We start from the raw sequence: 21,295 nt of genomic DNA on the forward strand, positions 1-21,295 counted from the left end.
AGGATCCGAAATATCTGTTCTCAGATTCCACAGAAATAAGGCTATTAAAGAGATCCACGAAATACAGATGTAACTCTGTGAGTGGAAGTCACATATCACAGAGCAGTTTCTCAGAAAGCTTCTTTGCAGATTTCATCGGAAGATATTTCCTTTTTCACCATAGCCCTCTATGGGCTTCCAAATATCACTTTGCCAATTCCACAAGAACGGTCTTAGCGAAAGGCTTCTTGAGAGGAAAGCTGTAACTCTGTGAGATGATTTCACAGAACACAAAGAAGTTTCTCAGAAAGCTTCTTTCTCTTTGTTATCGGAGGATATTTCCTTTGGCCCTGTAGTCTTCAAAGGGATCCGAAATATCTGTTCTCAGTTTCCACAGAAATAAGGCTAGCAAAGATATCCACGAAATGCTGATGTGACTCTGTGAGTGGAAGTCACATATCACAGAGCAGTTTCTCAGAAAGCTTCTTTCCAGATTTCATCGGAGTATATTTCCTTTTTCACCATAGCCCTCTATGGGCTTCCAAATATCACTTTGCCAATTCCACAAGAACTGTCTTAGTGAAAGGCTTCTTGAGGGGAAAGCTGTAACTCTGTGAGATGATTTCACAGAACACAAAGAAGTTTCTCAGATAGATTCTTTCTCTTTGTTATCGGAGGATATTTCCTTTGGCCCTACAGTCTTCAAAGGGATCCGAAATATCTGTTCTCAGAATCCACAGAAATAAGGCTAGCAAAGAGATCCACGAAATACAGATGTAACTCTGTGAGTGGAAGACACATATCCCAGAGCAGTTTCTCAGAAAGCTTCTTTCCAGATTTCATCTGAGGATATTTCCTTTTTCACCATAGCCCTCTATGGGCTTCCAAATATCACTTTGCCAATTCCACAAGAACTGTCTTAGCGAAAGGCTTCCTGAGGGGAAAGCTGTAACTCTGTGAGATGATTTCACAGAACACAAAGAAGTTTCTCAGAAAGCTTCTTTCTCTTTGTTATCGGAGGATATTTCCTTTGGCCTTATAGTCTTCAAAGGGATCCGAAGTATCTGTTCTCAGATTCCACAGAAATAAGGCTAGCAAAGAGATCCACGAAATACACTTGTAACTCTGTGAGTGGAAGTCACATATCACAGAGCAGTTTCTCAGAAAGCTTCTTTGCAGATTTCATCTGAGGATATTTCCTTTTTCACCATAGCCCTCTGTGGGCTTCCAAATATCACTTTGCCAATTCCACAAGAACTGTCTGAGCGTAAGGCTTCTTGAGGGGAAAGCTGTAACTCTGTGAGATGATTTCACAGAACACAAAGAAGTTTCTCAGAAAGCTTCTTTCTCTTTGTTAAGGGAGGATATTTCCTTTGGCCCTATAGTCTTCAAAGGGATCCGAAATATCTGTTCTCAGATTCCACAGAAATAAGGCTAGCAAAGAGATCCACGAAATACAGATGTAACTCTGTGAGTGGAAGTCACATATCTCAGAGCAGTTTCTCAGAAAGCTTCTTTCCAGATTTCATCGGAGGATATTTCCTTTTTCACCATAGCCCTCAATGGGCTTCCAAATATCACTTTGCCAATTCCACAGGAACTGTCTTAGCGAAAGGCATCTTGAGGGAAAAGCTGTAACTCTGTGAGATGATTTCACAGAACACAAAGAAGTTTCTCAGAAGCTTCTTTCTCTTTGTTATCGGAGGATATTTCCTTTAGCCCTAAAGTCTTCAAAGGGATCCGAAATATCTGTTCTCAGATTCCACAGAAATAAGGCTAGCAAAGAGATCCACGAAATACAGATGTAATTCTGTGAGTGGAAGTCACATATCACAGAGCAGTTTCTCAGAAAGCTTCTTTCCAGATTTCATCTGAGGATATTTCCTTTTTCACCATAGCCCTTTGTGGGCTTCCAAATATCACTTTGCCAATTCCACAAGAACTGTCTGAGCGTAAGGCTTCTTGAGGGGAAAGCGGTAACTCTGTGAGATGATTTCACAGAACACAAAGAAGTTTCTCAGAAAGCTTCTTTCTCTTTGTTATCGGAGGATATTTCCTTTGGCCCTATAGTCTTCAAAGGGATCCGAAATATCTGCTCTCAGATTCCACAGAAATAATGCTAGCAAAGAGATCCACGAAATACAGATGTAACTCTGTGAGTGGAAGTCACATATCACAGAGCAGTTTCTCAGAAATCTTCTTTCCAGATTTCATCGGAGGAAATTTCCTTTTTCACCATAGCCCTCTATGGGCTTCCCAATATCACTTTTCCAATTCCACAAGAACTGTCTTAGCGAATGGCTTCTTGAGGGGAAAGCTGTAACTCTGTGAGATGATTTCACAGAACAGTAAGAAGTTTCTCAGAAAGCTTCTTTCTCTTTGTTATGGGAGGATATTTCCTTTGTCCCTACATTCTTCAGCGGGATCCGAAAAATCTGTTCTCAGATTCCACAGAAATAAGGCTAGCAAAGAAATCCACGAAATACAGATGTAACTCTTGAGTGGAAATCACATATCACAGAGCAGTTTCTCAGAAAGCTTCTTTCCAGATTTCACCTGAGGATATTTCCTTTTTCACCATAGCCCTCTATGGGCTTCCAAATATCACTTTGCCAATTCCACAAGAACTGTCTTAGCGAAAGGCTTCCTGAGGGGAAAGCTGTAACTCTGTGAGATGATTTCACAGAACACAAAGAAGTTTCTCAGAAAGCTTTTTCTCTTTGTTATCGGAGGATATTTCCTTTGGCCTTATAGTCTTCAAAGGGATCCGAAATATCTGTTCTCAGATTCCACAGAAATAAGGCTAGCAAAGAGATCCACGAAATACACATGTAACTCTGTGAGTGGAAGTCATATATCACAGAGCAGTTTCTCAGAAAGCTTCTTTGCAGATTTCATCGGAGGATATTTCCTTTTTCACCATAGCCCTCTATGGGCTTCCAAATATCACTTTGCCAATTCCACAAGAACTGTCTTAGCGAAAGGCTTCTTGAGGGGAAAGCTGTAACTCTGTGAGGTGATTTCACAGAACACAAAGAAGTTTCTCAGAAAGCTTCTTTCTCTTTGTTATCGGAGGATATTTCCTTTGTCCCTACAGTCTTCAAAGGGATCCGAAATATCTGTTCTCAGATTCCACAGAAATAAGGCTAGCAAAGAGATCCACGAAACACAGATGTAACTCTGTGAGTGGAAGTCACATATCACAGAGCACTTTCTCAGAAAGCTTCTTTCCAGATTTCATCGGAGGATATTTCCTTTTTCACCATAGCCCTCTATGGGCTTCCAAGTATCACTTTCCCAATTCCACAAGAACTGTCTTAGCGAAAGGCTTCTTGAGGGGAAAGCTGTAACTCTGTGAGATGATTTCACAGAACACAATGAATTTTCTCAGAAAGCTTCTTTCTCTTTGTTATGGGAGGATATTTCCTTTGGCCCTATAGTCTTCAAAGGGATCCGAAATATCTGTTCTCAGATTCCACAGAAATAAGGCTAGCAAAGAGATCCACGAAATACAGATGTAACTCTGTGAGTGGAAGTCACATATCACACAGCACTTTCTCAGAAAGCTTCTTTCCAGATTTCATCGGAGGATATTTCCTTTTTCACCATAGCCCTCTATGGGCTTCCAAATATCACTTTGCCAATTCCACAAGAACTGTCTTAGCGAAAGGCTTCTTGAGGGGAAAGCTGTAATTCTGTGACATGATTTCACAGAACACAAAGAAGTTTCTCAGAAAGCTTCTTTCTCTTTGTTATCGGAGGATATTTCCTTTGGCCCTATAGTCTTCAAAGGGATCCGAAATATCTGCTCTCAGATTCCACAGAAATAAGGCTAGCAAAGAGATCCACGAAATACAGATGTAACTCTGTGAGTGGAAGTCACATATCACAGAGCAGTTTCTCAGAAAGCTTCTTTCCAGATTTCATCGGAGTATATTTCCTTTTTCACCATAGCCCTCTATGGGCTTCCAAATATCACTTTGCCAATTCCACAAGAACTGTCTTAGTGAAAGGCTTCTTGAGGGGAAAGCTGTAACTCTGTGAGATGATTTCACAGAACACAAAGAAGTTTCTCAGATAGATTCTTTCTCTTTGTTATCGGAGGATATTTCCTTTGGCCCTACAGTCTTCAAAGGGATCCGAAATATCTGTTCTCAGAATCCACAGAAATAAGGCTAGCAAAGAGATCCACGAAATACAGATGTAACTCTGTGAGTGGAAGACACATATCCCAGAGCAGTTTCTCAGAAAGCTTCTTTCCAGATTTCATCTGAGGATATTTCCTTTTTCACCATAGCCCTCTATGGGCTTCCAAATATCACTTTGCCAATTCCACAAGAACTGTCTTAGCGAAAGGCTTCCTGAGGGGAAAGCTGTAACTCTGTGAGATGATTTCACAGAACACAAAGAAGTTTCTCAGAAAGCTTCTTTCTCTTTGTTATCGGAGGATATTTCCTTTGGCCTTATAGTCTTCAAAGGGATCCGAAATATCTGTTCTCAGATTCCACAGAAATAAGGCTAGCAAAGAGATCCACGAAATACACTTGTAACTCTGTGAGTGGAAGTCACATATCACAGAGCAGTTTCTCAGAAAGCTTCTTTGCAGATTTCATCTGAGGATATTTCCTTTTTCACCATAGCCCTCTGTGGGCTTCCAAATATCACTTTGCCAATTCCACAAGAACTGTCTGAGCGTAAGGCTTCTTGAGGGGAAAGCTGTAACTCTGTGAGATGATTTCACAGAACACAAAGAAGTTTCTCAGAAAGCTTCTTTCTCTTTGTTAAGGGAGGATATTTCCTTTGGCCCTATAGTCTTCAAAGGGATCCGAAATATCTGTTCTCAGATTCCACAGAAATAAGGCTAGCAAAGAGATCCACGAAATACAGATGTAACTCTGTGAGTGGAAGTCACATATCTCAGAGCAGTTTCTCAGAAAGCTTCTTTCCAGATTTCATCGGAGGATATTTCCTTTTTCACCATAGTCCTCAATGGGCTTCCAAATATCACTTTGCCAATTCCACAGGAACTGTCTTAGCGAAAGGCTTCTTGAGGGGAAAGCTGTAACTCTGTGAGGTGATTTCACAGAACACAAAGAAGTTTCTCAGAAAGCTTCTTTCTCTTTGTTATCGGAGGATATTTCCTTTGGCCCTAAAGTCTTCAAAGGGATCCGAAATATCTGTTCTCAGATTCCACAGAAATAAGGCTAGGAAAGAGATCCACGAAATACAGATGTAACTCTGTGAGTGGAAGTCACATATCACAGAGCAGTTTCTCAGAAAGCTTCTTTCCAGATTTCATCGGAGGATATTTCCTTTTTCACCATAGCCCTCTATGGGCTTCCAAGTATCACTTTGCCAATTCCACAAGAACTGTCTTAGCGAAAGGCATCTTGAGGGAAAAGCTGTAACTCTGTGAGATGATTTCACAGAACACAAAGACGTTTCTCAGAAGCTTCTTTCTCTTTGTTATCGGAGGATATTTCCTTTAGCCCTAAAGTCTTCAAAGGGATCCGAAATATCTGTTCTCAGATTCCACAGAAATAAGGCTAGCAAAGAGATCCACGAAATACAGATGTAATTCTGTGAGTGGAAGTCACATATCACAGAGCAGTTTCTCAGAAAGCTTCTTTCCAGATTTCATCTGAGGATATTTCCTTTTTCACCATAGCCGTTTGTGGGCTTCCAAATATCACTTTGCCAATTCCACAAGAACTGTCTGAGCGTAAGGCTTCTTGAGGGGAAAGCTGTAACTCTGTGAGATGATTTCACAGAACACAAAGAAGTTTCTCAGAAAGCTTCTTTCTCTTTGTTATCGGAGGATATTTCCTTTGGCCCTATAGTCTTCAAAGGGATCCGAAATATCTGCTCTCAGATTCCACAGAAATAATGCTAGCAAAGAGATCCACGAAATACAGATGTAACTCTGTGAGTGGAAGTCACATATCACAGAGCAGTTTCTCAGAAATCTTCTTTCCAGATTTCATCGGAGGAAATTTCCTTTTTCACCATAGCCCTCTATGGGCTTCCCAATATCACTTTTCCAATTCCACAAGAACTGTCTTAGCGAATGGCTTCTTGAGGGGAAAGCTGTAACTCTGTGAGATGATTTCACAGAACACTAAGAAGTTTCTCAGAAAGCTTCTTTCTCTTTGTTATGGGAGGATATTTCCTTTGTCCCTACATTCTTCAGCGGGATCCGAAATATCTGTTCTCAGATTCCACAGAAATAAGGCTAGCAAAGAAATCCACGAAATACAGATGTAACTCTTGAGTGGAAATCACATATCACAGAGCAGTTTCTCAGAAAGCTTCTTTCCAGATTTCATCTGAGGATATTTCCTTTTTCACCATAGCCCTCTATGGGCTTCCAAATATCACTTTGCCAATTCCACAAGAACTGTCTTAGCGAAAGGCTTCCTGAGGGGAAAGCTGTAACTCTGTGAGATGATTTCACAGAACACAAAGAAGTTTCTCAGAAAGCTTTTTCTCTTTGTTATCGGAGGATATTTCCTTTGGCCTTATAGTCTTCAAAGGGATCCGAAATATCTGTTCTCAGATTCCACAGAAATAAGGCTAGCAAAGAGATCCACGAAATACACATGTAACTCTGTGAGTGGAAGTCATATATCACAGAGCAGTTTCTCAGAAAGCTTCTTTGCAGATTTCATCGGAGGATATTTCCTTTTTCACCATAGCCCTCTATGGGCTTCCAAATATCACTTTGCCAATTCCACAAGAACTGTCTTAGCGAAAGGCTTCTTGAGGGGAAAGCTGTAACTCTGTGAGGTGATTTCACAGAACACAAAGAAGTTTCTCAGAAAGCTTCTTTCTCTTTGTTATCGGAGGATATTTCCTTTGTCCCTACAGTCTTCAAAGGGATCCGAAATATCTGTTCTCAGATTCCACAGAAATAAGGCTAGCAAAGAGATCCACGAAATACAGATGTAACTCTGTGAGTGGAAGTCACATATCACAGAGCACTTTCTCAGAAAGCTTCTTTCCAGATTTCATCGGAGGATATTTCCTTTTTCACCATAGCCCTCTATGGGCTTCCAAGTATCACTTTCCCAATTCCACAAGAAATGTCTTAGCGAAAGGCTTCTTGAGGGGAAAGCTGTAACTCTGTGAGATGATTTCACAGAACACAATGAATTTTCTCAGAAAGCTTCTTTCTCTTTGTTATGGGAGGATATTTCCTTTGGCCCTATAGTCTTCAAAGGGATCCGAAATATCTGTTCTCAGATTCCACAGAAATAAGGCTAGCAAAGAGATCCACGAAATACAGATGTAACTCTGTGAGTGGAAGTCACATATCACAGAGCACTTTCTCAGAAAGCTTCTTTCCAGATTTCATCGGAGGATATTTCCTTTTTCACCATAGCCCTCTATGGGCTTCCAAATATCACTTTGCCAATTCCACAAGAACTGTCTTAGCGAAAGGCTTCTTGAGGGGAAAGCTGTAATTCTGTGACATGATTTCACAGAACACAAAGAAGTTTCTCAGAAAGCTTCTTTCTCTTTGTTATCGGAGGATATTTCCTTTGGCCCTATAGTCTTCAAAGGGATCCGAAATATCTGCTCTCAGATTCCACAGAAATAAGGCTAGCAAAGAGATCCACGAAATACAGATGTAACTCTGTGAGTGGAAGTCACATATCACAGAGCAGTTTCTCAGAAAGCTTCTTTCCAGATTTCATCGGAGGATATTTCTGTTTTCACCGTAGCCCTCTGTGGGCTTCCCAATATCACTTTTCCAATTCCACAAGAACTGTCTTAGCGAATGGCTTCTTGAGGGGAAAGCTGTAACTCTGTGAGATGATTTCACAGAACACAAAGAAGTTTCTCAGAAAGCTTCTTTCTCTTTGTTATGGGAGGATATTTCCTTTGGCCCTATAGTCTTCAAAGGGATCCGAAATATCTGTTCTCAGATTCCACAGAAATAAGGCTAGCAAAGAGTTCCACGAAATACAGATGTAACTCTGTGAGTGGATGTCACATATCACAGAGCAGTTTCTCAGAAAGCTTATTTCCAGATTTAATCGGAGGATATTTCCTTTTTCACCCTAGCCCTCTATGGGCTTCCAAATATCACTTTGCCAATTCCACAAGAAGTATCTTAGCGAAAGGCTTCTTGAGGGGAAAGCTGTAACTCTGTGAGATGATTTCACAAAACACAAAGACGTTTCTCAGAAAGCTTCTTTCTGTTTGTTATCGGAGGATATTTCCTTTGTCCCTACAGTCTTCAAAGGGATCCGAAATATCTGTTCTCAGATTCCACAGAAATCAGGCTAGCAAAGAGATCCACGAAATAGAGATGTAACTCTGTGAGTGGAAGTCACATATCACAGTGCAGTTTCTCAGAAAGCTTCTTTCCAGATTTCATCGGAGGATATTTCCTTTTTCACCATAGCCCTCTATGGGCTTCCAAATATCACTTTGCCACTTCCACAAGAACTGTCTTAGCGAAAGGCTTCTTGAGAGGAAAGCTGTAACTCTGTGAGATGATTTCACAGAACACAAAGAAGTTTCTCAGAAAGCTTCTTTCTCTTTGTTATCGGAGGATATTTCCTTTGGCCCTATAGTCTTCAAAGGGATCCGAAATATCTGTTCTCAGATTCCACAGAAATAAGGCTAGCAAAGAGATCCACGAAATGCAGATGTGACTCTGTGAGTGGAAGTCACATATCCCAGAGCAGTTTCTCAGAAAGCTTCTCTCCAGATTTCATCGGAGGATATTTCCTTTTTCACCATAGCCCTCTATGGGCTTCCAAATATCACTTTGCCAATTCCACAAGAACTGTCTTAGTGAAAGGCTTCTTGAGGGGAAAGCTGTAACTCTGTGAGATGATTTCACAGAACACAAAGAAGTTTCTCAGATAGATTCTTTCTCTTTGTTATCGGAGGATATTTCCTTTGGCCCTACAGTCTTCAAGGGATCCGAAATATCTGTTCTCAGAATCCACAGAAATAAGGCTAGCAAAGAGATCCACGAAATACAGATGTAACTCTGTGAGTGGAAGACACATATCCCAGAGCAGTTTCTCAGAAAGCTTCTTTCCAGATTTCATCTGAGGATATTTCCTTTTTCACCATAGCCCTCTATGGGCTTCCAAATATCACTTTGCCAATTCCACAAGAACTGTCTTAGCGAAAGGCTTCCTGAGGGGAAAGCTGTAACTCTGTGAGATGATTTCACAGAACACAAAGAAGTTTCTCAGAAAGCTTCTTTCTCTTTGTTATCGGAGGATATTTCCTTTGGCCTTATAGTCTTCAAAGGGATCCGAAATATCTGTTCTCAGATTCCACAGAAATAAGGCTAGCAAAGAGATCCACGAAATACACTTGTAACTTTGTGAGTGGAAGTCACATATCACAGAGCAGTTTCTCAGAAAGCTTCTTTGCAGATTTCATCTGAGGATATTTCCTTTTTCACCATAGCCCTCTGTGGGCTTCCAAATATCACTTTGCCAATTCCACAAGAACTGTCTTAGCGATAGGCTTCTTGAGGGGAAAGCTGTAACTCTGTGAGATGATTTCACAGAACACAAAGAAGTTTCTCAGAAGCTTCTTTCTGTTTGTTATCGGAGGATATTTCCTTTAGCCCTATAGTCTTCAAAGGGATCCGAAATATCTGTTCTCACATTCCAAAGAAATAGGGCTAGCAAAGAGATCCACGAAATACAGATGTAACTCTGTGAGTGGAAGTCACATATCCCAGAGCAGTTTCTCAGAAAGCTTCTTTCCAGATTTCATCTGAGGATATTTCCTTTTTCACCATAGCCCTCTATGGGCTTCCCAATATCACTTGGCCAATTCCTCAAGAACTGTCTTAGCGAAAGGCTTCTTGAGGGGAAAGCTGTAACTCTGTGAGATGATTTCACAGAACACAAAGAAGTTTCTCAGAAAGCTTCTTTCTCTTTGTAATGGGAGGATATTTCCTTTGGACCTATAGTCTTCAAAGGGATCCGAAATATCTGTTCTCTAATTCCACAGAAATAAGGCTAGCAAAGAGATCCACGAAATACAGATGTAACTCTTGAGTGGAAGTCACATATCACAGAGCAGTTTCTCAGAAAGCTTCTTTCCAGATTTCATCGGAGGATATTTCCTTTTTCACCATAGCCCTCTATGGGTTTCCAAATATCACTTTGCCAATTCCACAAGAACTGTCTTAGCGAAAGGCTTCCTGAGGGGAAAGCTGTAACTCTGTGAGATGATTTCACGGAACACAAAGAAGTTTCTCAGAAAGCTTTTTCTCTTTGTTATCGGAGGATATTTCCTTTGGCCCTATAGTCTTCAAAGGGATCCGAAATATCTGTTCTCAGATTCCACAGAAATAAGGCTAGCAAAGAGATCCACGAAATGCAGATGTGACTCTGTGAGTGGAAGTCACATATCACAGAGCAGTTTCTCAGAAAGCTTCTTTCCAGATTTCATCGGAGTATATTTCCTTTTTCACCATAGCCCTCTATGGGCTTCCAAATATCACTTTGCCAATTCCACAAGAACTGTCTTAGTGAAAGGCTTCTTGAGGGGAAAGCTGTAACTCTGTGAGATGATTTCACAGAACACAAAGACGTTTCTCAGATACATTCTTTCTCTTTGTTATCGGAGGATATTTCCTTTGGCCCTACAGTCTTCAAGGGATCCGAAATATCTGTTCTCAGAATCCACAGAAATAAGGCTAGCAAAGAGATCCACGAAATACAGATGTAACTCTGTGAGTGGAAGACACATATCCCAGAGCAGATTCTCAGAAAGCTTCTTTCCAGTTTTCATCTGAGGATATTTCCTTTTTCACCATAGCCCTCTGTGGGCTTCCAAATATCACTTTGCCAATTCCACAAGAACTGTCTGAGCGTAAGGCTTCTTGAGGGGAAAGCTGTAACTCTGTGAGATGATTTCACAGAACACAAAGAAGTTTCTCAGAAAGCTTCTTTCTCTTTGTTAAGGGAGGATATTTCCTTTGGCCCTATAGTCTTCAAAGCGATCCGTAATATCTGTTCTCAGATTCCACAGAAATAAGGCTAGCAAAGAGATCCACGAAATACAGATGTAACTCTGTGAGTGGAAGTCACATATCTCAGAGCAGTTTCTCAGAAAGCTTCTTTCCAGATTTCATCGGAGGATATTTCCTTTTTCACCATAGCCCTCTAAGGGCTTCCAAATATCACTTTGCCAATTCCACAAGAACTGTCTTAGCGAAAGGCTTCTTGATTGGAAAGCTGTAACTCTGTGAGGTGATTTCACAGAACACAAAGAAGTTTCTCAGAAAGCTTCTTTCTCTTTGTTATCGGAGGATATTTCCTTTGGCCCTAAAGTCTTCAAAGGGATCCGAAATATCTGTTCTCAGATTCCACAGAAATAAGGCTAGCAAAGAGATCCACGAAATACAGATGTAACTCTGTGAGTGGAAGTCACATATCACAGAGCAGTTTCTCAGAAAGCTTCTTTCCAGATTTCATCGGAGGATATTTCCTTTTTCACCATAGCCCTCTATGGGCTTCCAAGTATCACTTTGCCAATTCCACAAGAACTGTCTTAGCGAAAGGCTTCTTGAGGGGAAAGCTGTAACTCTGTGAGATGGTTTCACAGAACACAAAGAAGATTCTCAGAAGCTTCTTTCTCTTTGTTATCGGAGGATATTCCCTTTAGCCCTATAGTCTTCAAAGGGATCCGAAATATCTGTTCTCACATTCCAAAGAAATAAGGCTAGCAAAGAGATCCACGAAATACAGATGTAACTCTGTGAGTGGAAGTCACATATCACAGAGCAGTTTCTCAGAAAGCTTCTTTCCAGATTTCATCTGAGGATATTTCCTTTTTCACCATAGCCCTCTATGGGCTTCCAAATATCACTTTGCCAATTCCTCAAGAACTGTCTTAGCGAAAGGCTTCTTGAGGGGAAAGCTGTAACTCTGTGAGATGATTTCACAGAACACAAAGAAGTTTCTCAGAAAGCTTCTTTCTCTTTGTAATGGGAGGATATTTCCTTTGGCCCTATAGTCTTCAAAGGGATCCGAAATATCTGTTCTCTAATTCCACAGAAATAAGGCTAGCAAAGAGATCCACGAAATACAGATGTAACTCTGTGAGTGGAAGTCACATATCACAGAGCAGTTTCTCAGAAAGCGTCTTTCCAGATTTCATCGGAGGATATTTCCTTTTACACCATAGCCCTCTATAGGCTTCCAAATATCACATTGCCAATTCCACAAGAACTGTCTTAGCGAAAGGCTTCTTGAGGGGAAAGCTGTAACTCTGTGACATGATTTCACAGAACACAGAGAAGTCTCTCAGAAAGCTTCTTTCTCTTTGTTATCGGAGGATATTTCCTTTGGCCCTATAGTCTTCAAAGGGATCCGAAATATCTGCTCTCAGATTCCACAGAAATAAGGCTAGCAAAGAGATCCACGAAATACAGATGTAACTCTGTGAGTGGAAGTCACATATCCCAGAGCAGTTTCTCAGAAAGCTTCTTTCCAGATTTCATCGGAGGATATTTCCTTTTTCACCATAGCCCTCTATGGGCTTCCCAATATCACTTTTCCAATTCCACAAGAACTGTCTTAGCGAATGGCTTCTTGAGGGGAAAGCTGTAGCTCTGTGAGATGATTTCACAGAACACAAAGAAGTTTCTCAGAAAGCTTCTTTCTCTTTGTTATGGGAGGATATTTCCTTTGTCCTTACATTCTTCAACGGGATCCGAAATATCTGTCCTCAGATTCCACAGAAATAAGGCTAGCAAAGAAATCCACGAAATACAGATGTAACTCTTGAGTGGAAGTCACATATCACAGAGCAGTTTCTCAGAAAGCTTCTTTCCAGATTTCATCGGAGGATATTTCCTTTTTCACCATAGCCCTCTATGGGCTTCCAAATATCACTTTGCCAATTCCACAAGAACTGTCTTAGCGAAAGGCTTCCTGAGGGGAAAGCTGTAACTCTGTGAGATGATTTCAAAGAACACAAAGAAGTTTCTCAGAAAGCTTTTTCTCTTTGTTATCGGAGGATATTACCTTTGGCCTTATAGTCTTCAAAGGGATCCGAAATATCTGTTCTCAGTTTCCAGAGAAATAAGGCTAGCAAAGAGATCCACGAAATACACATGTAACTCTGTGAGTGGAAGTCATATATCACAGAGCAGTTTCTCAGAAAGCTTCTTTGCAGATTTCATCGGAGGATATTTCCTTTTTCACCATAGCCCTCTATGGGCTTCCAAATATCACTTTGCCAATTCCACAAGAACTGTCTTAGCGAAAGGCTTCTTGAGGGGAAAGCTGTAACTCTGTGAGGTGATTTCACAGAACACAAAGAAGTTTCTCAGAAGGCTTCTTTCTCTTTGTTATCGGAGGATATTTCCTTTGGCCCTACAGTCTTCAAAGGGATCCGAAATATCTGTTCTCAGATTCCACAGAAATAAGGCTAGCAAAGAGATCCACGAAATACAGATGTAACTCTGTGAGTGGAAGTCACATATCACAGAGCAGTTTCTCAGAAAGCTTCTTTCCAGATTTCATCGGAGGATATTTCCTTTTTCACCATAGCCATCTATGGGCTTCCAAGTATCACTTTCCCAATTCCACAAGAACTGTCATAGCGAAAGGCTTCTTTAGGGGAAAGCTGTAACTCTGTGAGATGATTTCACAGAACACAATGAAGTTTCTCAGAAAGATTCTTTCTCTTTGTTATGGGAGGATATTTCCTTTGGCCCTATAGTCTTCAAAGGGATCCGAAATATCTGTTCTCTAATTCCACAGAAATAAGGCTAGGAAAGAGATCCACGAAATACAGATGTAACTCTGTGAGTGGAAGTCACATATCACAGAGCAGTTTCTCAGAAAGCGTCTTTCCAGATTTCATCGGAGGATATTTCCTTTTTCACCATAGCCCTCTATGGGCTTCCAAATATCACTTTGCCAATTCCACAAGAACTGTCTTAGCGAAAGGCTTCTTGAGGGGAAAGCTGTAACTCTGTGACATGATTTCACAGAACACAAAGAAGTTTCTCAGAAAGCTTCTTTCTCTTTGTTATCGGAGGATATTTCCTTTGGCCCTATAGTCTTCAAAGGGATCCGAAATATCTTCTCTCAGATTCCACAGAAATAAGGCTCGCAAAGAGATCCACGAAATACAGATGTAACTCTGTGAGTGGAAGTCACATATCACAGAGCAGTTTCTCAGAAAGCTTCTTTCCAGATTTCATCGGAGGATATTTCCTTTTTCACCATAGCCCTCTATGGGCTTCCAAGTATCACTTTGCCAATTCCACAAGAACTGTCTTAGCGAAAGGCTTCTTGAGGGGAAAGCTGTAACTCTGTGAGATGGTTTCACAGAACACAAAGAAGATTCTCAGAAGCTTCTTTCTCTTTGTTATCGGAGGATATTCCCTTTAGCCCTATAGTCTTCAAAGGGATCCGAAATATCTGTTCTCACATTCCAAAGAAATAAGGCTAGCAAAGAGATCCACGAAATACAGATGTAACTCTGTGAGTGGAAGTCACATATCACAGAGCAGTTTCTCAGAAAGCTTCTTTCCAGATTTCATCTGAGGATATTTCCTTTTTCACCATAGCCCTCTATGGGCTTCCAAATATCACTTTGCCAATTCCTCAAGAACTGTCTTAGCGAAAGGCTTCTTGAGGGGAAAGCTGTAACTCTGTGAGATGATTTCACAGAACACAAAGAAGTTTCTCAGAAAGCTTCTTTCTCTTTGTAATGGGAGGATATTTCCTTTGGCCCTATAGTCTTCAAAGGGATCCGAAATATCTGTTCTCTAATTCCACAGAAATAAGGCTAGCAAAGAGATCCACGAAATACAGATGTAACTCTGTGAGTGGAAGTCACATATCACAGAGCAGTTTCTCAGAAAGCGTCTTTCCAGATTTCATCGGAGGATATTTCCTTTTACACCATAGCCCTCTATAGGCTTCCAAATATCACATTGCCAATTCCACAAGAACTGTCTTAGCGAAAGGCTTCTTGAGGGGAAAGCTGTAACTCTGTGACATGATTTCACAGAACACAGAGAAGTCTCTCAGAAAGCTTCTTTCTCTTTGTTATCGGAGGATATTTCCTTTGGCCCTATAGTCTTCAAAGGGATCCGAAATATCTGCTCTCAGATTCCACAGAAATAAGGCTAGCAAAGAGATCCACGAAATACAGATGTAACTCTGTGAGTGGAAGTCACATATCCCAGAGCAGTTTCTCAGAAAGCTTCTTTCCAGATTTCATCGGAGGATATTTCCTTTTTCACCATAGCCCTCTATGGGCTTCCCAATATCACTTTTCCAATTCCACAAGAACTGTCTTAGCGAATGGCTTCTTGAGGGGAAAGCTGTAGCTCTGTGAGATGATTTCACAGAACACAAAGAAGTTTCTCAGAAAGCTTCTTTCTCTTTGTTATGGGAGGATATTTCCTTTGTCCTTACATTCTTCAACGGGATCCGAAATATCTGTCCTCAGATTCCACAGAAATAAGGCTAGCAAAGAAATCCACGAAATACAGATGTAACTCTTGAGTGGAAGTCACATATCACAGAGCAGTTTCTCAGAAAGCTTCTTTCCAGGTTTCATCGGAGGATATTTCCGTTTTCACCGTAGCCCTCTATGGGCTTCCCAATATCACTTTTCCAATTCCACAAGAACTGTCTTAGCGAATGGCTTCTTGAGGGGAAAGCTGTAACTCTGTGAGATGATTTCACAGAACACAAAGAAGTTTCTCAGAAAGCTTCTTTCTCTTTGTTATGGGAGGATATTTCCTTTGGCCCTATAGTCTTCAAAGGGATCCGAAATATCTGTTCTCAGATTCCACAGAAATAAGGCTAGCAGAGAGTTCCACGAAATACAGATGTAACTCTGTGAGTGGAAGTCACATATCACAGAGCAGTTTCTCAGAAAGCTTCTTTCCAGATTTCATCGGAGGATATTTCCTTTTTCACCCTAGCCCTCTATGGGCTTCCAAATATCACTTTGCCAATTCCACAAGAACTATCTTAGCGAAAGGCTTCTTGAGGGGAAAGCTGTAACTCTGTGAGATGATTTCACAAAACACAAAGAAGTTTCTCAGAAAGCTTCTTTCTCTTTGTTATCGGAGGATATTTCCTTTGCCCCTACAGTCTTCAAAGGTATCCGAAATATCTGTTCTCAGATTCCACAGAAATAAGGCTAGCAAAGAGATCCACGAAATACAGATGCAGCTCTGTGAGTGGAAGTCACATATCAGAGAGCAGTTTCTCAGAAAGCTTCTTTCCAAATTTCATCGGAGGATATTTCCTTTTTCACCAAAGCCCTCTATGGGCTTCCAAATATCACTTTGCCAATTCCACAAGAACTGTCTTAGCGAAAGTCTTCTTGAGGGGAAAGCTGTAACTCTGTGAGATGACTTCACAGAACACAAAGAAGTTTCTCAGAAAGCTTCTTTCTCTTTGTTATCGGAGGATATTTCCTTTGTCCCTACAGTCTTCAAAGGGATCCGAAATATCTGTTCTCAGATTCCACAGAAATCCGGCTAGCAAAGAGATCCACGAAATAGAGAGATAACTCTGTCAGTGGAGTCACATATCACAGAGCAGTTTCTCAGAAAGCTTCTTTCCAGATTTCATCGGAGGATATTTCCTTTTTCACCATAGCCCTCTATGGGCTTCCAAATATCACTTTGCCAATTCCACAAGAACTGGCTTAGCGAAAGGCTTCTTGAGGGTAAAACTGTAACTCTGTGAGATGATTTCACAGAACACAAAGAAGTTTCTCAGAAAGCTTCTTTCTCTTTGTTATCGGAGGATATTTCCTTTGGCCCTATGGTCTTCAAAGGGATCCGAAATATCTGTTCTCAGATTCCACAGTAATAAGTCTAGCAAAGAGATCCACGAAATACAGATGTAACTCTGTGAGTGGAAGTCACATATCACAGGGCAGTTTCTCAGAAAGCTTCTTTCCAGATTTCATCTGAGGATATTTCCTTTTTCACCATAGCCCTCTATGGGCTTCCAAATATCACTTTGCCAATTCCACAAGAACTGTCTTAGCGAAAGGCTTCTTGAGGGGAAAGCTGTAACTCTGTGAGGTGATTTCACAGAACACAAAGAAGTTTCTCAGAAGGCTTCTTTCTCTTTGTTATCGGAGGATATTTCCTTTGGCCCTACAGTCTTCAAAGGGATCCGAAATATCTGTTCTCAGATTCCACAGAAATAAGGCTAGCAAAGAGATCCACGAAATACAGATGTAACTCTGTGAGTGGAAGTCACATATCACAGAGCAGTTTCTCAGAAAGCTTTTTTCCAGATTTCATCGGAGGATATTTCCTTTTTCACCATAGCCCTCTATGGGCTTCCAAGTATCACTTTCCCAATTCCACAAGAACTGTCATAGCGAAAGGCTTCTTTAGGGGAAAGCTGTAACTCTGTGAGATGATTTCACAGAACACAATGAAGTTTCTCAGAAAGATTCTTTCTCTTTGTTATGGGAGGATATTTCCTTTGGCCCTATAGTCTTCAAAGGGATCCGAAATATCTGTTCTCTAATTCCACAGAAATAAGGCTAGCAAAGAGATCCACGAAATACAGATGTAACTCTGTGAGTGGAAGTCACATATCACAGAGCAGTTTCTCAGAAAGCGTCTTTCCAGATTTCATCGGAGGATATTTCCTTTTTCACCATAGCCCTCTATGGGCTTCCAAATATCACTTTGCCATTCCACAAGAACTGTCTTAGCGAAAGGCTTCTTGATTGGAAAGCTGTAACTCTGTGACATGATTTCACAGAACACAAAGAAGTTTCTCAGAAAGCTTCTTTCTCTTTGTTATCGGAGGATATTTCCTTTGGCCCTATAGTCTTCAAAGGGATCCGAAATATCTTCTCTCAGATTCCACAGAAATAAGGCTCGCAAAGAGATCCACGAAATACAGATGTAACTCTGTGAGTGGAAGTCACATATCACAGAGCAGTTTCTCAGAAAGCTTCTTTCCAGGTTTCATCGGAGGATATTTCCGTTTTCACCGTAGCCCTCTATGGGCTTCCCAATATCACTTTTCCAATTCCACAAGAACTGTCTTAGCGAATGGCTTCTTGAGGGGAAAGCTGTAACTCTGTGAGATGATTTCACAGAACACAAAGAAGTTTCTCAGAAAGCTTCTTTCTCTTTGTTATGGGAGGATATTTCCTTTGGCCCTATAGTCTTCAAAGGGATCCGAAATATCTGTTCTCAGATTCCACAGAAATAAGGCTAGCAGAGAGTTCCACGAAATACAGATGTAACTCTGTGAGTGGAAGTCACATATCACAGAGCAGTTTCTCAGAAAGCTTCTTTCCAGATTTCATCGGAGGATATTTCCTTTTTCACCCTAGCCCTCTATGGGCTTCCAAATATCACTTTGCCAATTCCACAAGAACTATCTTAGCGAAAGGCTTCTTGAGGGGAAAGCTGTAACTCTGTGAGATGATTTCACAAAACACAAAGAAGTTTCTCAGAGAGCTTCTTTCTCTTTGTTATCGGAGGATATTTCCTTTGCCCCTACAGTCTTCAAAGGTATCCGAAATATCTGTTCTCAGATTCCACAGAAATAAGGCTAGCAAAGAGATCCACGAAATACAGATGCAGCTCTGTGAGTGGAAGTCACATATCAGAGAGCAGTTTCTCAGAAAGCTTCTTTCCAAATTTCATCGGAGGATATTTCCTTTTTCACCAAAGCCCTCTATGGGCTTCCAAATATCACTTTGCCAATTCCACAAGAACTGTCTTAGCGAAAGTCTTCTTGAGGGGAAAGCTGTAACTCTGTGAGATGACTTCACAGAACACAAAGAAGTTTCTCAGAAAGCTTCTTTCTCTTTGTTATCGGAGGATATTTCCTTTGTCCCTACAGTCTTCAAAGGGATCCGAAATATCTGTTCTCAGATTCCACAGAAATCCGGCTAGCAAAGAGATCCACGAAACAGAGAGATAACTCTGTCAGTGGAGTCACATATCACAGAGCAGTTTCTCAGAAAGCTTCTTTCCAGATTTCATCGGAGGATATTTCCTTTTTCACCATAGCCCTCTATGGGCTTCCAAATATCACTTTGCCAATTCCACAAGAACTGGCTTAGCGAAAGGCTTCTTGAGGGTAAAACTGTAACTCTGTGAGATGATTTCACAGAACACAAAGAAGTTTCTCAGAAAGCTTCTTTCTCTTTGTTATCGGAGGATATTTCCTTTGGCCCTATGGTCTTCAAAGGGATCCGAAATATCTGTTCTCAGATTCCACAGTAATAAGTCTAGCAAAGAGATCCACGAAATACAGATGTAACTCTGTGAGTGGAAGTCACATATCACAGGGCAGTTTCTCAGAAAGCTTCTTTCCAGATTTCATCTGAGGGTATTTCCTTTTTCACCATAGCCCTGTATGGGCTTCCAAATATCACTTTGCCAATTCCACAAGAACTGTCTTAGCGAAAGGCTTCTTGAGGGGAAAGCTGTAACTCTGTGAGATGACTTCACAGAACACAATGAAGTTTCTCAGAAAGCTTCTTTCTCTTTGTAATCGGAGGATATTTCCTTTGGCCCTATAGTCTTCAAAAGGATCCGAAATATCTGTTCTCAGATTCCACAGAAATAAGGCTAGCAAAGAGATCCACGAAATACAGATGTAACTCTGTGAGTGGAAGTCACATATCACAGAGCAGTTTCTCAGAAAGCTTCTTTCCAGATTTCATCGGTGGATATTTCCTTTTTCACCAAAGCCCTCTATGGGCTTCCAAATATCACTTTGCCAATTCCACAAGAACTGTCTTAGCGAAAGGCTTCTTGAGGGGAAAGCTGTAACTCTGTGAGATGATTTCACAGAACACAAAGAAGTTTCTCAGAAAGCTTCTTTCTCTTTGTTATAGAGGATATTTTTTTCTCCCTACAGTCTTCAAAGGGATCCGAAATATCTGTTCTCAGATTCCACAGAAATCAGGCTAGCAAAGAGATCCACGAAATACAGATGTAACTCTGTGAGTGGAAGTCACATATCACGGAGCAGTTTCTCAGAAATTCTTTCCAGATTTCATCGGAGGATATTTCCTTTTTCACCATAGCCCTCTATGGGCTTCCAAATATCACTTTGCCAATTCCACAAGAACTGTCTTAGCGAAAGGCTTCTTGAGGGGAAAGCTGTAACTCTGTGAGATGATTTCACCGAACACAATGAAGTTTCTGAGAAAGCTTCTTTCTCTTTGTAATCGGAGGATATTTCCTTTGGCCCTATAGTCTTCAAAGGGATCCGAAATATCTGTTCTCAGATTCCACAGAAATAAGGCTAGCAAAGAGATCCACGAAATACAGATGTAACTCTGTGAGTGGAAGTCACATATCACAGAGCAGTTTCTCAGAAAGCTTCTTTCCAGATTTCATCTGAAGATATTTCCTTTTTCACCATAGCCCTCTATGTGCTTCCAAATATCGCTTGGCCAATTCCACAAGAACTGTCTTAGCGAAAGGCTTCTTGAGGGGAAAGCTGTAACTCTCTGAGATGATGTCACAGAACACAAAGAAGTTTCTCAGAAAGTTTCTTTCTATTTGTTATCGGAGGATATTTCCTTTGGCCCTATAGTCTTCAAAGGGATCCGAAACATCTGTTCTCAGATTCCACAGAAATAAGGCTAGCAAAGAGATCCACGAAATACAGATGTAACTCTGTGAGTGGAAGTCACATATCCCAGAGCAGTTTCTCAGAAAGCTTCTTTCCAGATTTCATCTGAGGATATTTCCTTTTTCACCATAGCCTTCTATGGACTTCCAAATATCACTTTGCCAATTCCACAAGAACTGTCTTAGCGAAAGGCTTCTTGAGGGGAAAGCTGTAACTCTGTGAGATGATTTCACAGAACACAAAGACGTTTCTCAGAAAGCTTCTTTCTCTTTGTTATCGGAGGATATTTCCTTTGGCCCTATAGTCTTCAAAGGGATCCGAAATATCTGTTCTCAGATTCCACAGAAATAAGGCTAGCAATGAGATCCACGAAATACAGATGTAACTCTGTGAGTGGAAGTCACATATCACAGAGCAGTTTCTCAGAAAGCTTCTTTCCAGATTTCATCGGAGGATATTTCCTTTTTCACCATAGCCCTCTATGGGCTTCCAAATATCACTTTGCCAATTCCACAAGAACTGTCTTAGCGAAAGGCTTCTTGAGGGGAAAGCTGTAACTCTGTGAGATGATTTCACAGAACACAAAGAAGTTTCTCAGAAAGCTTCTTTCTCTTTGTTATCGGAGGATATTTCCTTTGGCCCTCTAGTCTTCAAAGGGATCCGAAATATCTGTTCTCAGATTCCAACGAAATAAGGCTAGCAAAGAG

Source organism: Macaca fascicularis, chromosome 12 (genome assembly GCF_037993035.2).
Source record: "Macaca fascicularis isolate 582-1 chromosome 12, T2T-MFA8v1.1".
NCBI classification, from domain to species: Eukaryota; Metazoa; Chordata; class Mammalia; order Primates; family Cercopithecidae; genus Macaca; species Macaca fascicularis.